Source organism: Lolium rigidum, chromosome 3 (genome assembly GCF_022539505.1).
Source record: "Lolium rigidum isolate FL_2022 chromosome 3, APGP_CSIRO_Lrig_0.1, whole genome shotgun sequence".
In the NCBI taxonomy this organism is placed as follows: Eukaryota; Viridiplantae; Streptophyta; class Magnoliopsida; order Poales; family Poaceae; genus Lolium; species Lolium rigidum.
In genome coordinates this window covers 233,372,101-233,392,697 of record NC_061510.1, presented here as the reverse complement: position 1 = coordinate 233,392,697, position 20,597 = coordinate 233,372,101, and the positions used below count along the sequence as shown (strand labels likewise).

The following is a 20,597-nucleotide window of genomic DNA, read 5'->3' as shown; positions in this document are numbered from 1 at the left end:
GAACCTAGTAGGACTGTACCTGTATTTCATATAGGCCGAGAAAAAAAAATCTAATTAGCATCAGGATTATGCAATTAAGTGGTCATCACTAACTCTCATACGTTGTCCGTATATCTTCAAAACGCCATGCTCTTCGTGCATGAAACATTACACCTGGTAGATTTCAAAATCTGAAAACTGATCCAAAAAAAATAACCTGTTAATACAAAGAATTTAATAAATTGTAGATTTATTTTTCCAACTAAAGAGGGAAACACAAAGAGAGCATACGAACAATCTACGTTGTATGTTGTTGCTGTGCACTGTGGTACTGCTGCCTGCCTCAGCAAATGATCTATGTTTGTTGCCATGCTCGCTGAGCCATGCGTCTATTCCTGCGGCTGCCCTGGTACATACTCCATGCCGGCCAAATCTGTAGTTCGTAGGAGCAGAAGAACAGAGCCGAGCAGGGTAAGGTGAGCCGTGAGCGCCGAGCAACCGAGATAATCGCGGTCTTCAGATGCTTGGCCGTGCATCGCTCGAACAAACTTGCAAGGAAAATAGAGGGTTGTATTACCATCTAAACAAACACATATGGCTCACATCTTGTAGCCGATCTACACGGTGTTTCTCCTGGAGAGCGCCGAGATCCATCACCGCGAAGTTTTGTAGAAGACTGATCGATTTTGGAGAGGTGGACATGGGCGCCAGTCAAAGATTCGGCGACATCTGTGCTGGTGATGGGAGGCGACAGTGATCTCGCTGGTGCGGCGCCGAAGGTCCGCGCTGGTGCAGCGTAGAAGGTCTGTGCTGGCGTGGCTACGGTCGTCCTCGATGGTGCATGGGCAATGGTCGGCGTCGACGGCGTCGGATGTGCGGTGACGTTTGGGGAAGAAGAACCGACGCGTTCGTGAGCATTTTTGTGATAGGAAAAGAAGGAAGCCAATAATGATTCGATAGGTAGGGTAGTAACGGAATAGGAAAGCAAGATTTGTTTTGATCTGGCAATTAGAGAGCAGGGTAGTAAAGAAAGGAATGTAATAATATTTTCTTTTGATCCGACGTTGAATGTTGAGGTGAAGATGTTGAAAGTAATTGGATGGACAAGATGCTCTGAATCTTCTTCATCAAACGCGTTGTATAACATACGACCAACTCCAATATATAATAGTATAGATGTTGATATGGAGGAGAGAGAATATTGAAAAAGGCTTTACCTTCTCTTAATTAAGAGATGATCTCTTATCAGTTATCATAATCTCTCTCACCATAAATTTAGAATATCTGGTTCCTAAAGATAAAACTAAAAAATAATCTATCGTACATTATCGTATCAACCATTACACATGCCTTCACAGCCCAGCTATAAGATAGGGCATTAATCATGAACTAGAAGGACCTAGCGCGTCTTGCCGCGCCCGTTCTTTGCTGATGTTGTTTAATTTTTTCGAGCAATAGTTTTGTCGGGTTGTACGAAGAGTACAAACTTGACATTTGAATTGAAAAGCCAAAGAATTTAGGCACTTCAATGGACATGTACATCACTGAAGTGATATCGTCTATGACAAAATTTACAATGTACATAAACCACTTAAAACTTTTCTTAGCTCAAAAGTTTAGGCACTTCATCAGAAAAGTGTTTACACCTACGACCAATTTACAATGTACGGAAACCATTTGAAACTCTTCTTAGCTCAAATATGCATATAAAAATAACAGAAAAAGGTTATCACTCCGGTGGGTTGAACCATGTTGTATCTTACATGTAATCAAAGAGTTGAGTTTCCCTTGCGCAATAGAGAAATTCTCCAACACAAAAATACTTATAAACAAATGATGCAACAGAGCTCATCGCATGGTATCCATCCGTGAACGGAAGTAATCGATTACCATCAGGCCTCTGTAGTGCATAATCCATCTATCTGAATGCCACATCAGTTGCAAATATTAGGAAACATCATCCATCAATTGACGCTGAAATCAGGAAAGAACATACTGAGTGGATCAGCCCATAATAGAACAACCAGCAGACGCGGTGCCCCAGCAAGCAGAGCACCGAAGGCGGCCACAACCAAGCAGGTCGATGACAGCTGGACACAAACAATCAAGCGGTTCCTCGGGGATGTACTGAATCAGCCATTGCTAGATTCAAATAGTCTTTTGTACCAAACAACATCATGTACGGGATCAGCTATCACCAGATTGTAACTCTATGTAGATTTGTCGCAGCCTAATCGACAACTCATACCTCAGGGTGTAAGGGTCATGAAAGATGAAGCATACACTCCTTATATAGAAAGAAACATACATACTTTCAGTTTATCGACCATGGTGCCTATCTAGCTAGTAAATTCCAGCAAGGAAAACCAGTGAATGAACAAACCAAAATTATTGGTTCTCTAACATGTAGAAACATTTAGCCGGCAAAAAGGCACATAGATATGCTAAAGTTGTATTCTTGATGGATGGAGTGAACCTCGTATGTTTTCCTATATTTTGACATCCCTTGTTGTAAAAATGATTGATACACCATGGACAGCAAGTTGATGGCATACATATGAACAACTCGAACAACTTTTTTCTTTCTACCTATGAGAAATGCAAGGCCTATGTAAGTACAAAATATTTTTAACACCATACCTGATCCGAGACAACACCAAGTGACCATGTAATTTGATCAACCGATAGTTTAGAGAGAAAACAACCCATGTACAGTATGACAATGTTGCAAATCTAATTCTCCAAGCACATCTGCAACAAAAAGATTGGATGACCTAGGCCTCAAGTAGTTAAAATAGATGTTCAAATAGGAAGACTGAAACGAAGCATATAAGAAGGTACCAAAGTAAACTCTGAAACCACGTTTACTTGGCAAGCAATTCAGAACCCGTGAAAATAGCATGAAGACTTGTAGCAAAATACTGTTCTTCAGTATGCATTACATTAGCAGACTATTTTAAACAAAAGACTACACTAATAGTTTCAGTAGCACATAAAAATAGTATGAAATTCATGTGAGGGTCCAGACATTACTAATGATAAAAACGCCAGTCTACCTCAAAAAACATGACTATTGGATTCTGAAAGGTCAAACAACCTAATAACGATAACATACTGAACATGATTATTTACATAGATAAGAATATGTACTTTTAACCTCCATACCTGATGCAATAAGAGAATCTGAAGTAATGTCAGATATATATAACTGAGTAATGTTGCTTGCTAAATAGTACTATATGTAGAGAAAAAATAATCAGGCTTTGAGCATCAAACAACCCTATTTGGTTACAATTGATTCATCTAATTCTAAGTAAAGGAAGCATGCATTTCATTTTCTGAGTATTAGTGCATATTGCAAAACTACTTACCAGGAATTCTATATGCCAATAATTTAGTACATGTATGGGAGTGTCCCTCACATAAGAAACACTGTGGAAACCATCAACAATCCAAGACAAGGCAACCCATATCTCACATATTGACCTGGAGTGTATCTTAACATGTGAAATTAATTGACAGATTTGAAGCCACACGTAGAAAATATCAGAGTCATGAAAATTAGTATCAGGTTGTAGTCTCTATTTAGCACAATTTGAATCAAGATTCAGAGCACAACAATAAAGCTTATATATATGCACACCATTGTATTCCAGAAAAAGTATATACACATCACTCTTGTAGACAACATTGCTTCAAGATGCGGGGTAAGGTGACGGCATGGTGAGACATGTGAAAGAGTGGTGGAATCCGGCGAGGGCTATGGACGGTCCCGTCTCACACATTTCATTGAGAAGATGAAGACTCAGCTAGGATGTTGGTATTCAAGGGTTGGTATTGAATTGGGGTGTGAATAACAAAACTGAGGTGAACTGAAAATGGCCTCCAATGACAAGCATCATGTTTGGATGTTTATGTAATTGTTTTTTTAATATTTCATGTATGTAATTGGCAATCGAAATCAATGGGTAGCAACAAATTAAAAATCATGTTTGAATGTACAAACATTATAGAATTGTGTACATGTATGAAAACATGAAAATACATCGTGCATAAATTTGAATGACTACGTATCATTTTGCATACACAAATGAAAATATTATGGAAATTCCTAAAAATATGAAGTTTATGTACTACCAAGTACCAACATCACATAAAAATTTATCATAGATCTAGAGCATCAATACCTGAATTTTTATTTTTTATTCCTGAATTTGCGACATACTCGACGCATTGTGTTCAGAACTGCTCACCAAATGTAGTCCTGAAAATCACGAGCTTTGGACTTGTTCGGCTGCAGTTAAACTTTGTTCATAAATGAGAAAGAGGAACCAGTGGCATTTTGTAGCTCGTGAGGTAAATGCAGACCTAACCTTAGACACTAATCACGTGGGAAAAAGGAACGACAGAGCAGAGAAACTTGATCTGGAAACGGGCAGCCAAACTTTATATGAATAAAAACATCCATTGATGAGCAGGGGGACAGGCAGAGCAGAGACCTACAGCGAGCGCGATGGACGAAGCTTGTGCTAGTCGCACGGGATTGCGGAGGCCCAGCAGAAGAAGTTGTTTGGCAGCTCGATTCAGAGGATAGCAAACTTACTGGCAGACCTCATCACGAGCGTGGCAGCCGGCTGGGTGCCATAGGAGCTTGGGCCGCGGCAGGGATCCTTGGAAGCTGAGAACAGGTGGCGGCAGAACTCCTTGGATGCCAAGAAGAGGTGGCGGCAGAGCTCCTTCATACACATCATAGTTAGTTCCAATTAACAGAATAACAAGAATGCACGTAAGTCTTGTGTCATGATTTATGTCAGGAACTCTGTTATGTACAGTTTACACTACCAGAACATTTATCACATAACCGTATTATATCAACCGTTGATCAAAAGACAAAGTTACTCTCTAATTTTGTAACTATAGCATGTTCAGCATCCGTGAAGGTAGGATCAATTGTGCCGTCATAATTGCCATAAACCCACTACCTTAAAGTAATATAATTTCTTTTATCATAATAGTTTATAAACCATGATGTGTTCATTATGCCAAATAATGTTCTGCTATATGCAAATCATTAGTCCCTTCCCATTTTATCTAGTCCCATTGCTAAAGTATTCTTTTTATAAAAGGGATTTTTCCCTGATATCGATCTCTAGTGATGTACCTCAATTATTTTGTCTAGCTCAGACCAACAGTATTTAAATTCCAAGAATCAGATATATTTCTATTTGGCCTAACAAAATCTTTCCCCTTCAGAACAGACTACACAGTCACTGCTTGCAACCTGCATGTATATGTCATCTGCACTGGATCAAACTGGACCATGCCTGAGTGTTGTTGCACCTGCAAAACTGTACTTTGGCCTACAGTCAGATCAAGATTGAAAGTCCTAGCACTAATTTAATTTGGTTCTTTATGCAGCAAAAACAGAGGTAAGAGGTTGGCAGATAGGAACACACACCAACACAATGATTTAGTGCACGGATTGACCATGCCTAAATCGCGGGTACAAAAAGTCATCTATTGTTATAGCGAATTACATGTCCACGAAATGTCAAAGTCTGAATAATTGAAGGGCAAAACTCTAGTTTTCCTACTAATGGTCATGGACTTAGTCAGGTTATGAAGATAATAATCTCCACTGCCCGAATTTCCCCACCAAGCTGTGTGAAAGAAATTAGAGATGGCACTGGACCTTTTTTTTTATTTTCCGCTGTGAAACCCTCATTACACTCGTTGCGGCCGCTGAGCAGGAAGGTCTTGAAGAAAATAAATGCTCATGACACGAAGTTTTTTCTAACGTAATTCTGCAATAAGATGATGTAGCCAACGAACTGTTTTGATAGATACCAAATGTAAGCCGACAAAATTGTGATTTGACTGAATTCTAAACTGAAGACAAGTAAACCAATCAAACATTTAATTTGGAAATTTCATCTACATATTTAGGTGCAAGCCGAGAGTCAAGCATACATTACAAAATAGCACTTCCGCCACTTCGCCAAAACACCCTTCTACATGATCACATAGGCAGTGGTCAATTTATCATATAAGTTGTGTGCTAAAGCAAGCAGGTCTTCAGCCAAAAGATATTGGTGTGAGGGTGTTCCGCAAGCTGCAATACAAGTACATACATAATTAGCTAAAATATATAGCTCATCTCAGAAACTCCACAACGTTGTGTCCGCAGATCTTGATCATTAACCTATAAATTCTAGGCAAATGGATACTAAATAAGATAGATGCGAAAAATCTTATGCTTCAAAGAAATTATACGAACCATAATAAACAATCATCCTAGGCTCCCAACAAACATTGGTGGACAACACTTTAGACTGCATTCGGCTAATAATCATGTCATAGTTCTGTCAAAACACTTGATGAAAGAGAATCATAATAAACAATCATCCTAGGCTCCCAACAAACATTGATGGAAAACACTTTAGACTGCATTCGGCTAATAATCATGTCATAAAAACATTGACAAAATAGTTGTGTCAAAGCACTTGATGAAAGAGCAAAATGACTACTTAATCTGAGCATGTCATCGACGTTCTGGTTGCACCACGTGCCGCAACAACAACGAGAAGCGATGATGACCAGCCAAAGATCTCCCCTGAGCTCGTTGACACGCTGGAAGAAGGTCCCCCTACTGCACCTTGCGGCCTCTCTTTCTTCCGACCCTCTCCACATCAAGAACGAAAGAAACAGGAGCAACGGGAGAGTGAGAAGTAACACAAGATCCATTCATAGAAATACCACTTCTTCAGCACTAAGATACATGACAATCCCGTTAGGAAGTTAGATGCATAACCGAAGAACAAGTAATATCCTAACAATTCCATCCATGTATGGTGTAAAAATTCCAGGCGTGCAATTCTCACTGATATTTAAGATATCAGACACGACATGCACCTGTTAAGAAACACAGAAACCATAATAAACTAATATAAAATCAATAATTAATCTGTACAACATAATTTCCATCGAAATACATAAAAATAACATCATAGTGAATGCAAAAAATTAAAATCTCAGAAAACTAAATAGCCTAGTAAACAACACTAACTTAGTAAGTCAATATCGTAGGCATGCAGACCTAACGCATAAAGTCTTTGTTGTATTTGAGGAAATGTTTCTCCTATTTGGATTTGCAATACAATTAGTCAATAAAAAAAATTAATATCGATATAATCAGATGGGATACCAAGGGGACAACCAACCAAGCAAACATTGAATAGGGCCAGAATTTGGAATTTATATAAATTTTGAAAACCAAGTTATTAATCAATCTGCATAACTGCAATCAAAGCACACTTCACAGTAGTTGTCCAAGACTTGATAAAAATCTCAAAAAGTAAATGCCAAAGTATCTAATGTACGCTACATAGCAGCAAAATCTGGAGAATACACTAACTCCCTTATTTCCACACTAATATAGCAAAATGTCTTACTGCATCTGACTGTTGTTTGCTCAATTGATCTGAGATTTGAGAGGCGTGAGCACGAAACATCCTGGCCATGTGCGAGGTTAAGTTGAAGGCCATCTTGTTTGGGAATTGGGAACCTTGCGTCCAGTGTCATGTGCTGCGAGCCTGCGACAAACAAGAACAACAATAGCGTGATAAAATGGTTAAGATCAATCATATGTGTCTTGTCGAGAGGAAGTTGGGTTGGGGTATAATGCCGTAAGCATGGTGGGGGTGACAGATGATGTGAACCTTGAATGCCAGGAAAGGTACAGAGGTCACTGGCCTTGACGGTAGTGTGGCCGGAAGGCCAATGTCGTCCCAGTGCACCATGATCTCGACATTGTCTGTGGCGTGACAGTTCACCAGCAGCACCGCCATCATTTACCCCGACAAAGGCGCATCCCAGATCTGCATAGCACATCGCACAAACTCGTCTCAATAATGTCATGTATATATTCAGTTTACAATCTTTTACGATGGAAGAATATTCAACAAACTCATGCACCAGTTTACCTCTTGGCTCCCCTCCATCCTCACTTTCTTCCTCTGAACACCAAGACGATCTGCACCAGCACCATCATCAGTTAACCCGTCGAAGAGCAAATCCCAACTGCACAGCAAATCGTACAGAGTAGAAACAATATCACCTTGGTTGACAGCGACCACCTCCTTGTCGGATGGGATGGGGTACGTGTTCTGCCTGTATAATTATTGTTGCCCTCAAATTGCCAGGAATGAGAGCTCTCACCTAATCCACTACCTTCACATAGGAGCAGGAGATAGTGAGCAGCAGAGAAACCATTACGACACAGGGGAAATATTAGAGATCACTACCTCGTCGTCCCACACGGACAACATCAGGTGATTTTCCCTCACCATCGACGCGGCGCGCAGCAGGCCATCATCCAGGCCACCTCTTTGAGCGTCCATAGTGATCCCCTCCTTCTCCGCCCCCTCTATTTGTGCCCCTGCACGCGACCCCTTATCAAGATGGAGAAAGGGGGAGGCAAAACCTGCAGCAAACCGGAAGAATTTGTGAGACGCGAGAGGAGGACCCGAGAACCTGCGCGTGGAGGCCGGTGGAAACGGATCTTGACCTGCGGGGTGGAGGGCAAGGGTGGGGAAGAAAAAAACGCTGACACACCCCTCAACGACCTGATCTGCTCCATGCCGGCGCGGTAGGGCGGAGGCAATGCGTGGCGTCTGCCAGGTGCCGGCGGCGCGGTGGGAGCTGAGCGAGGGTTGGGAGAGTAGGGAGGAGGAAGGGGCGTGTGCGCGTGCGCGTGGGAGAGCAACGGCAGCACGCGACCGATTGTGGATGCCATTGGCAGATTTCCTTTTTCCTCTCTCATCGAGCCAACTCAAGTCCTGACGCGTGGACCAACGAGTTGAGCTGAAGGGAGGCCAGCGACGAGCCGGTGCATGCCATCAGTCTATCGTGGAGCGCTGTGGCATAGGGCAAGTATGCACGCACTTACTTGTTCTCAATATCGCTCACCTCCTTGTACAATGGGCATGCTGGAATTTCATCCGCCTCCGCCTTTCCAATCTACACAAATCGCGGCGGTCGAACAATTGAAGCCCATTTTTAAACCGAACAACAAATGCTCGTGAACAATCTCAGTTCGTGAATCAATGAATATTTTGATGTGCAGGGGTGAGGATTGAGGGTCTGGCTCACCTTTATCTATGTTGGGCGTAGTAGGGGAGGTTGGAGAGCATCGTCTCGTCGATGTCGAACACCTAGACGTCGGCGGTGCCGTCCCCAGCGCGCTCTTCAGCGGCGGCGGCGCGGGCGTAGGCAGATCCCGCGCGCGCGGCAAGCTCGAGGTTGGGGCGCTATTCACCCACGAGTCGGCGTGGCGCGGGCGTAGACAGAGTCCTAGCACGCGACAAGCTCCAGATCGGAATGGTAGGAGGGCCCACCGGAATCAGAGGCGGCAATGGCGACTCGGGAAGACCGGAAGAGAGAGGAAGCGGGACAGGAGGTGGGCGGCTTGGGAGAGTGCGTCGTGCGTGGGTGTGTCCCTACAGAGTTCCAGTCGAAGCCTCAATGAAGGCGGCGAAGCAGGGCAGGGACGGCGCGCGGCGAGGAACAGCTCGTGGCACAGAGGCGAGGCTAGGAACGGGGAGGAGATGCGGCGGGCAAGGAGAAAAGGGGCAAAACGATTTGGGGCTTTGGCAGTAGTGTCCGAAGTTTGCGGCAATGTAGCTGCAAAGTCATGCACGCATAGAAACCGACTATCTAAAAGGGACCTACATTGCAGTTGAAGACTGTACACAGACATGCGGGGCCAAACCAGGCAGCATCGGTGGAGCAAGGAGAGCTCTCCAAAACACTGGGAGCTTAGAGCTCTTTAGTGATACTAGGAGGCAGGCATTGGCGCGGCGGCACGCCGCGCCTGTGGCCTATGATCTGAATCAGCTATGGAAGGGTTGTGCATGGACTGTTCACTATGTGAATCAAAAGTGGGAGATAATATCGGCAACAATGATGTAGTTTTAGCAGTAGCATATGTATGTACCTCTTCCATTCTGATTTCTTCTCCAACACAGTCACTACCGAGGGTGTGACGGTGGATCTAGACTGTACGCAGGTGACAGCGTGAGCTCCATGCCGAGTGAGGCGCAGGACGCGCCCCCTTTGCCCGCTGCAGCTCGGCGGGTGAGCTAGCTGGAGCAAGAGCGACCATGGTATGTGTGGTATCTTATCCCATAGTGCTTTAGCAGTACTGTATTTTTGCTATACCTACCGAGTAGATTAGATTCAGAGTTACTGTATCTAAGAACCTGAAATACGAAGGGTAGTGGGAGAGAGCAGTTTTAATGCTTTGAAACGTTGCCATTATTTCAGCCTGGCCAATTTACTCGCTAGCACGGCTGGCAATTAAGAACTAAAGCAAGAATAAAAACTTCAGTGAAATTAGTCGACACCACCGTGTTTGGTTACTAAAAATTGATGAAGCAAAAACAAACTGTCACAGATGCAGCATCTTTAAACTTGGCAGGTCCATTATTTACTTAGATACGTGAGTAGTCTGTTCGAATCGTAGGTTTGGTACTCAGAATCTGTAAGCTTGTTTGATTTGGCGGCTTTAGATCCTGTAGGTTGGCTGAAACGTGAGAAGTCACAACCGTGAGGTGCAGATTTATTGAACGGAACCCTAGCACCACCGTGCCATGCTATATGCTGTCAACAACAATGAATATTCCACATAAAAAACAGAGAGCACAAAAGCAAACCTTTTATATATTGCGGATATTCATGATACTACACAACATGAAACAAGCAGTAGGAAGTAGTTGACAGGTCGTTGCATGGAAATGCACATGAAACAAAAGAGTGGCTGCATACTATTTCCACTGCATAGAAACATACACAGCTAGAAATGAAAGTGCTGGCCGAGTGCATTAACCGCATTTTAAGTCTTGCACTCCTGTACATTTCAAACCAAGTAACCGTCAACATTAGCTGCCTTTTCTTTAAGACGGATTACTGAATATGACCCTGAACCTGCCTTTGAACCAAGTAACCGTCAACATGAATTTTAATTTATACGGTAAGTTTTAAACCTGTGCATTTTAACAGAAACAACAAAGGCAAGTAGATTCTAAGAGGTCACCCATGATAAACTACCCCATATATCTTGAAAACATACATGCCATCAAACATTAACGCTTTTGTGAAAATGAACACCGAGAGATAGAAGCAAATTTAGAATTATACTCAAGAACTGATTCAGCACCACTATCAAAGCTAAGTAGATCAGCCAAAGGGGAAGGTCAATCCGGATAAATAGGAAGAGTCTTCCACATACTTCAGTGCACTCATAACTTTTACTTGTCAAGTAATCTAGTGATGGTAATTCAGTGGCAGAATGCCTGTTTTAATGACACAAAAAATTAGTCTCCAATATCCCTGAAAAAAGCATCCATAAATGAATTTTTTAACCCCAATTTTAATGTGTATCTTTGGGAATTTAAGCAGCTGCGAAAGATGAGAAGGCTTCGTTGTAGAGCTTTGAGAATGCGACAGTGGTGGGAGAAGAAAAGGTTTTTAACCATTATGTAGAAAAGGTTTCTAAACCAATTTAAACAATAGAAACATCCAAAACTAAACATATATCAAGTTTGTAGATTCACATGTAAGATATTAAGTATGGCATGATATAAGAAAAGAAATAGACCACTCACATCGGTGTTAGGAAAACTACAGTCAGGCCCAGAAGTAGAACAATAATCCTCCAGGCTTGAGTTCACCAAGGCATGCGGCGAGAAAGCCAAAAGGTCCAATTCTTTTGCTCTGCACAGAAGGGCATGAGCCATACACGCTGAATTCCTGTCAGCAATAGAAGTAGGAAGACAGTAACCTGCAATTTCCCATCAAAAATAAAGGTAATCAAATAACCTGGTTTAATGGGAAGAAAGGTTAAAAGATATTCATATGTCCGCACACTACATGCATGAAGAAGAAGTACATCTAACAGGGTACTAACAATAATTCTGCATATTATATCCAGCCAAACCTTAAGGGTCTCAATGAGCTATTCAAATCCATCACCATCAGAGTGTATTACCAAAAAATGGTAGAGCGAAGTACCTCCCGTTAGTGCAGAGCACAGGCAACAGGGGATTGAGACGCTTCCTTTCATGTACACTAAGGCTAAGTCTATGTGCTACTACATAGAATCTGTATTACATGTCACAGCCAAAATAGGGTCTGAATGCACTACGCCTTCATATAATTCATGTGGTCTTTTGCACACGAATCACTACTCAAAAATGCCGGCTGCATCAAAGCAAAATTCATCCATGGTTGCTTTTTTCCTAGGACAAATTAGATTATAACAATTGCAAAGAAATTTTGAGAAAAATAATTAAGTAATCTAGATGAGTACTGAACCGTGTGAAGAAAAAGCTAGGAACCGAGAAGAGCGAGCAAGATGGCCCATGTAACTGCATGCCGCCAACATGGAGCTCATACCCGGCGAGATACCATAGTAATAGACATATTTGAATCGATGCTACAATAAACAACCACCTTATGACACCTAGTCCCGAAATAGCCCAAAAAATGAAACCGCAGGCAGATGTAACTAAAAGGCTATATTTATACGGAATTGCTAATTCTCAGCTAGCTGAGATCTAGCTTAGAGCTCAGTTAATTTTTTAACCGTTCGATTTAATCCGGTCAAGATTCGTGTTACGCTGCGCGCGCGGCCGGCTGGCGTGTCTCTCGCCGTGTACCTACGCGGCTATCGTATACATCCGTACAGGCCTATTGACTTGTCGCAACTCGCTAGCATTTCTTTTGTTTTGGCTCTAGGCGTGTTTGTGCTCTTTAATTAGCTTTTCCTTTCCTTCGTCTAGTGGACGTTCAAGAAATTGCTGTTTGTAATTCACATCAAGAAAAGTTATAGTCTACACAGGAGCGGTTTGTTACTCAATTTTTTCAATGTTTTATTTTTATAATTTTGAATATAAAAGTATCTCAGTTGCATGTGCCATTGTAACTGAGTATTTTTTTTTAGTTGCAAGTAGTGTTGCAAGTGAGATTTTTTAAATTTAACGGTGGCTGCAGTTATTTTTTCTTAGTTGCAAACGAAGTTGCAACTGACATTTTTTTTTCAGTTACAAATAGGGTTGCAACTTAGCTTTTATCAATTTACAACTGAAATTGATTTTTTCTAATTGCAAATAGAGTTGCAATTGATTATTTTTGTTTAAAAAAATAATGGGCGAGTGAAAAAAGTCTTACTTAGAATTCATGTGGAACAGACAAGCTCTTAGTTGCAAGTGGGATTGCAACTGGCATTTTCTCCAGTTGCAACTAGGGTTGCAACTTATATTTTTGTCCAGTTACAACTAGAGTTGCAACTGAGATTTTGCTAGTTGCAACTCGGGTTGCAATTTTTTTAAAAAATTGCAAATGTTTTGCTACTAGAATTTTTTTTACACAAATATTTTAACTAGATTTTTTTTAGTCGCAAGTGAGATTATAACTACGATTTTTCTCACTTGTAAATAAGCTTGCAACTGATGTTTTGTATAAAAATGAAGATGCAAGTGAGTTTTTTCTAGATTGTGATGGCTCGTAATTTAGGAGGAAAAAGTAGTTAAACATTAGACAAGAGATAATGGCCTAGTGCTTTTACGTGCACATACGAGATGGGAGAGACGCTAAGGAAATAACCGTGTGGCTTAGCACCTAGAGCGCTTCCTGGCACGTGGCACCGCGACGCCCAGACGAAACAAGGTTCATATACCGTACGCAAACGTGGGTGACCTCAGCTGACTGAGAGTTAGCTTAACTCTCAGCTAGCTGAGCATTAGAGGGACCCATATTTATAATGTCCATGGATTCTAATAACTCACCATTTGTACATGGACAAAGTACGTAGGATCTCTATATAAAAATAGACCCCAAGAACAATTCAGAGAATGTCTGTCTCATCTGTCTCATCCATCTCAACAGCTGCAGGGTATACTCGTACGTGACAAATCAAACCTAGAGATGAGTAGTTCCAACAAAAACAGAGGAAAAGAGGAACCAACAAATCTGAACCTTAGCACCTGTGGTACATTCCATCAAACATGTTCAAGGTAGTAAGTCTGGTCTTGCACCTGTGCCATATACCGACATATCCATTTATCTAGCCTGGTGCTTGAGAAAACACGGCCATAGTACAGAACTGTGCGGCCATGACCTTGTCCAGCACCACGCCGCGGGTCACCCAGCAATCTAAGAAGATGTCGCCCCAGGCCAGGTTGAAGAAGATGAGAAAAAAATTCGTACCTAAATGCAGAGTTGCGGACGAATCGATTATATCGAGCAGCTGCGCGGCCATGTTCTTGATGTAGAAGCCAGAGAAGATCTGGAGGACGGACATATCGCCATCAGAGGGCCGATCTCCACATCCTCCATACCGGACGGCAGCAACCTCGAGTGAGTGAGTTAGGAGATGGATAGGAAGAGACCAGAAGCGCACGGATGGGAGGCAGATGAAGAGAAAACCAGAAAGATTTTTGTATGCCGTCCGCCGAACATCCATTGCACACATCTAGTACGGAGTATTTGGCATAAGAGAAAAATTAGAAAAAAAAGAAGGCACACATGGAAGAGGAAAGGCAGATGTATACCTAACCTGCACGCGAGGCACACGATGGCCCTTGCTACACCGCCATGCGCTTCACGGCCTCTCCCGTCGACGCCCTCTGTTTGGCTCCCTCCGACCACGCGAAGCGATCTCCCGGACGCTGCCGCTCGCAGCGCATCGACCCATGGCAGTGGCGGCAACGGCCGTCCCGGCGAAGCCATAGAGGAGATCGGCTCAGGGGAGTACCACAGTGATCGATGTGTTACGGCGCGAACCACGGGAATGAAGGGTGAGGAGGGCAGCGGCCCCTGCAGCTGCGATGGGGATTTTTTTTTTGTTGAGCTTGATGAGCCATGGGGGCTTGTCTGCTTGTTTTGTTCGGTGGTGCGCCGCTTTGATCGCCCACGCAACTGATATCTCGCCACGTATTGCGCTTTGGTGTGTCGTGTTCTAATCTGCTTTTTTACCTCTTTTCCCGTAATTCTTTGCCTTTCCCGTGCCTTCTAGAAAAATCGGTGAAAACACACAGCGCTGATAAGAGGAGAAACCAGCTGCTAACCGGTAACTTGGGTGAGAGAAAAAAAAAAGACCGGAACCAAACGATCTAGTGATTCAATGTACCATGAAAAACGGAACTAACGTGTCGCAAGAAGGTTGGAGAAAAATACGCCATGAACAATACCTAAAACAATCTGGGTGCCTAAACTTGTTTAACCTTTATATAGGGTATAATATGATATGAATAGTGTAATCATAAATGAAGGAGATATAGTTAACTGAAACAAAGTGGACTCCACTGTTTATCCCAATTTTGTAATTTTACGACAGTGTTTGTACCAATTTTTGTGCCATATTTTACCCGCTTGTTGTTACGGTGTGTTAAGTTTTACCTATTTAACAATTGAGATTTCTATTTTCGTGCCCCTGGTTCGTTAGTTGTGCTCAGTTTTCCCCAGCCGCTTAACTTTTCCTCAGTTTTCCCCTCCCTCTAGTTTGAAACCCCTCGAAGACGCTCGGACGAGAGGGTTGCTGTCAGGCCAGAGGCCTTACCGTTACCGTTAATCTGACGGGTGGGGCTGCACAGAGGGCAGTTCCTCTCTGACCGTCTCGTGCTGACGGGTAGCCATCCATCTGTCGCTGACTCGTGGGCCGTTTTATTTCCTGATTGTATACGCGGTGCTGCCAATGACAAATGGGGCCGCTCTACAGAGCCGCCGCAGCCAATGACCAATGGGGTCGTCTATTTTTCAGGAAAATACATATATAACCGCTTTGTGGGGCTGCCGCAGCCAATGACCAGTGGGGTCGTCTATTTTTCAGGAAAAGACATATATTGCCGCTCTGTGGGGCTGCCGCATCCAATGACCAGTGGGGTCGTCTATTTATTTAGAGAATATCATATAAAGCCGCTCTGTGGGGCCTCCGCAGCCAATGACCGCAGGGGTCGTTTATTTATTTAGACAATATTATATAGAGCCGCTCTGTGGAGCCGCCTCAGCCAATGGCAGGTGACTATTTTCGCAGCTTAATCTAAAGTGAATCTTATGCTAAACATGGTGCTTCCCGACGGTGACCTAGCAGTGGCGGCGAGCATAGCCGTTCTGACCATGCCAATATCGGCATCGTTTGGAGACTGTGGTGCTCGAATCATGGTGGAAATTGCGATATAAATTTTTAAATGCATAATATATAGGAAAATAGCTAGATCTCTAAATCGATGCATATGAAGCTACATATATATTTTTGGTCATAATCCCCTTATCTAAAGGGGGTGGATGCATGGCTTCACGTCGTCGTCGCTTTCATCGTCAGTATCTTCGTCGTCCGAGTAGTAGTACTTCCTGCACATTGTTCCGTCGAACACCTTCAGTGTGAGCACATCATCGCCTTCATATTTGAAGTGTACGAAGCAGCCGAAATCCACACCGTGCGCGATGGCGAAATTCTTCCAGCCCTTGTCGAGGTAAATCCGACATTGACCGTCAAATAGGACCTCCACGGTCCAGAGACGAGGACCACAGTCAGCTGCTCGCAGATACACCTCAGCTGGCTCCTGGCCGTGAAGATAGTCCGCAAACTTTTTTGGGAGTGCCTGCAAAGAGATCGAGCGCCGATCGTTTGAAATTAAAGGTTTTTTAGAACATGCTCATAATTAATCACATGCATCAGATATGTGGGAACGCGTACATACCTTCCTGACCAAAGGGTCTTCATAGATGACGATGAAGAACCCCTCTATGATCAATGGCAGTGTTGACGGTGGTGGTGGCAATGATGATGATCCACCACCCCGGCCGCCCCTTCCCCTTCCCCTTCCGGTCCGCGTCCGAGACGTGGAAGCCATGTCAATGGATCAAGTGTATGTGAACGAAGAAGAGAGAGAGGCAGAACCTATTGACACAAGGGATGGCCGTTGTGGGTGTTTATAAGGGAGAGATGACCGTTGTAGGTGTTTACACAATAAATTAAGGAGGATGTGACCGTTGTGGGGGTTTACACAATAAATTAAGGAGGACATGACCGCTGTGGGGGTAGTCATCTAGGTTTTGTGTAGTCAAACTTCTTAAACTTTGACCACATATATAGGAAAAAATAGTATCATTTATGACACAAATTTAGTATCCCGAGATTCGTTTTGAAATGTAGTTTCAAATTATACCAAAATCTCATCATATATGTTGCTACTTTTTTATTTACGGTTGGTCAAAACTTACAATATTTTAATTAGTACAAAAGCTAGAAGTACACTTATTTGTGGATGGAGGGAGTATATCTCAACAAAAAAGTAATGCGGACTATCTTGACAGAAATAGAACTTCGTGATATAGTTTATCATTTTACCGTGAAAAGTAATGCCTAAAAGAAATTGTAATTCGTGATAGTTTATCATTTTACCGTAATGGCTGCAAGAAATCGGTGATTGTTCATCATTTTTTGCGTGGAAAGTGATGTCTACGGGAGCTTCTATTCTTGTAGACAGTGTTGGGCCTCCAAGAGCAGAGGTTTGTAGAACAGCAGCAAGTTTCCCTTAAGTGGATCACCCAAGGTTTATCGATCTCAGGGAGGAAGAGGTCAAAGATATCCCTCTCATGCAACCACTGCAACCACAAAGCAAGAAGTCTCTTGTGTCCCCAACACACCTAATAGGTGCACTAGTTCGGCGAAGAGATAGTGAAATACGGGTGGTATGAATATATATGAGCAGTAGCAATGGCACCGAGAAAAGTGCTTTGCCCGGGACGAGTAAACAAGCAGTAGTAACGCAGCACTAGTAACGCGATAAAACGGTAAACAAGCAGCGATAGCGATATTTAGGAACAAGGCCTAGGGATTAGACTTTCACTAGTGGACACTCTCAACTTTGATCACATAACAGAACGAGATAAATGCATACTCTACACTCTTGTTGGATGATGAACACATTGCGTAGGATTACACGAACCCTCAATGCCGGAGTTAACAAGCTCCACAATAATGCTCATATTTTAGTAACCTTTAGTGTAAGATAGATCAAAAGACTAAACCAAGTACTAGCATAGCATGCACACTTGTCACCTTCATGCATATGTAGGAGGAATAGATCACATCAATATTATCATAGCAATAGTTAACTTCGCAATCTACAAGAGATCATGATCATAGCATAAACCAAGTACTAACACGGTGCACACACTTGTCACCTTTGCACACGTGCGGGGAGGAATAAAACTACTTTAATAACATTGCTAGAGTAGCACATAGATAAATTGTGATACAAACATATTGCAATCATAAAGAGATATAAATAAACACCTCACTATACCATTCAACAGTGAATAAGTATTCTGTGAAATATGGCCTAAGAGACCCACACGGTGCACACACTGTCACCTTTACACACGTGGGACAAGGAGTCTCCGGAGATCACATAAGTAAAACTCACTTGACTAGCATAATGACATCTAGATTACAAGCATCATCATATGAATCTCAATCATGTAAGGCAGCTCATGAGATTATTGTATTGAAGCACATAGGAGAGAGATGAACCACATAGCTACCGGTACAGCCCCGAGCCTCGATGGAGAACTACTCCCTCATCATGGGAGCAGCAGCGGTGATGAAGATGGCGGTGGAGATGGCAGCGGTGTCGATGGAGAAGCCTTCCGGGGGCACTTTCCCGCTCCGGCAGGGTGCCGGAACAGAGACTCCTGTCCCCCAGATCTTGGCTTCGCGATGGCGGCGGCTCTGGAAGGTTTTCCGTATCGTGGTTTTTCGCATCAGGGTTTTCGCGACGGAGGCTTTAAATAGGCGGAAGGGCAGCGTCAGAGGGTCGAAGAGGCGGCGACACCATAGGCTGGCGCGGCCAGGGCCCAGGCCGCGCCACCCTATCATCTGGGGCCCACAGGGCCCCCCTCTGGCGGCTCTCGGGTGTTCTGGATGCTTCCGGTGAAAATAGGAACATGGGTCTTGATTTCGTCCGATTCCGAGAATATTTCGTTACTAGGATTTACGAAACCAAAAACAGCGAGAAAACGACAAGCGGCACTTCGGCATCTTGTTAATAGGTTAGTTCCGAGAAAATGCACGAATATGACATAAAGTGTGCATAAAACATGTAGGTATCATCAATAATATGGCATAGAACATAAGAAATTATCGATACGTCGGAGACGTATCAAGCATCCCCAAGCTTAGTTACTGCTCGTCCCGAGCGAGGTAAAACGATAACAAAGATAATTTCTGAAGTGATATGCCATCATAACCTTGATCATACTATTTGTAAACATATGTAGTGGATGCAGCGATCAAAACAATGGTAATGACATGAGTAAACAGGTGAATCATATAGCAAAGACTTTTCATGAATAGTACTTCAAGACAAGCATCAATAAGTCTTGCATAAGAGTTAACTCATAAAGCAATAAATCAAAGTAAAGGCATTGAAGCAACACAAAGGAAGATTAAGTTTCAGCGGTTGCTTTCAACTTGTAACATGTATATCTCATAGATAATTGTCAACATAGAGTAATATAACAAGTGCAATATGCAAATATGTAGGAATCAATGCACAGTTCACACAAGTGTTTGCTTCTTGAGGTGGAGAGAGATAGGTGAACTGACTCAACATAAAAGTAAAAGGAATGATCCTTCAAAGAGGAAAGCATCGATTGCTATATTTGTGCTAGAGCTTTGGTTTTGAAAACATAAAGAGAGCATAAAAGTAAAATTTTGAGAGGTGTTTGTTGTTGTCAACGAATGGTAGTGGGCACTCTAACTACCTCATCAACCAGACTTTCAAGAGCGGCTCCCATGAAGGACGTTATCTCTACCAGCAAGGTAGATCATCCCTCTTCTCTTTTGTTTACACATGTACTTTAGTTTAGTTTTTCTTTATTTATGGATGACACTTCTCCCAACCTTTTGCTTACACAAGCCATGGCTAACCGAATCCTCGGGTGCCTTCCAACATTCACATACCATGGAGGAGTGTCTATTTGCAAAATTAAGTTGCTTACTGATGAATCGAGCAAAACATGCGAAGAGAATTATCAATGAAAGTTAATTAATTGGGGCTGGGAACCCCATTGCCGGCTCTTTTTGCAAAATTATTGGATAAGCGGATGTGCCACTAGTCCATTGTGAAAGTCTGTCAAAAGTAAATGACAAGATCGAAAGATAAAACACCACATACTTCCTCATGAGCTATAAAACATTGACACAAATAAGAGGTGATAAATTTTGAATTATTTAAAGGTAGCACTCAAGCAATTTACTTTGGAATGGCGGAGAAATACCATGTAGTAGGTAGGTATGGTGGACACAAATGGCATAGTGGTTGGCTCAAGGATTTTGGATGCATGAGAAGTATTCCCTCTCGATACAAGGTTTAGGCTAGCAAGGTTATTTGAAACAAACACAAGGATGAACCGGTGCAGCAAAACTCACATAAAAGACATATTGAAAACATTATAAGACTCTACACCGTCTTCCTTGTTGTTCAAACTCAATACTAGAAATTATCTAGACCTTAGAGAGACCAATTATGCAAACCAAATTTTAGCAAGCTCTA

The 20,597-nt window shown here is 42.6% G+C and overlaps 1 long non-coding RNA gene across 12 annotated transcripts; it reads right to left on the bottom strand.

The window, feature by feature from the left end:
* Positions 1-1,697: 1,697 nt before the first annotated feature.
* Positions 1,698-8,713, bottom strand: LOC124703136. Of its 12 annotated transcripts, none has more exons than XR_007002952.1 (6): positions 8,546-8,713; positions 8,283-8,461; positions 7,962-8,208; positions 7,698-7,856; positions 2,620-7,571; positions 1,698-1,953 (listed from the first exon to the last, which is right to left on the bottom strand). It is a non-coding gene; the product is annotated as an uncharacterized LOC124703136 (long non-coding RNA). The 12 variants fall into 12 exon arrangements; XR_007002956.1 differs by having other exon boundaries at positions 1,698-2,730; positions 3,351-7,571; XR_007002957.1 differs by having other exon boundaries at positions 1,698-4,273; positions 4,353-7,571.
* Between the last annotated feature and the right edge of the window lie 11,884 nt (positions 8,714-20,597).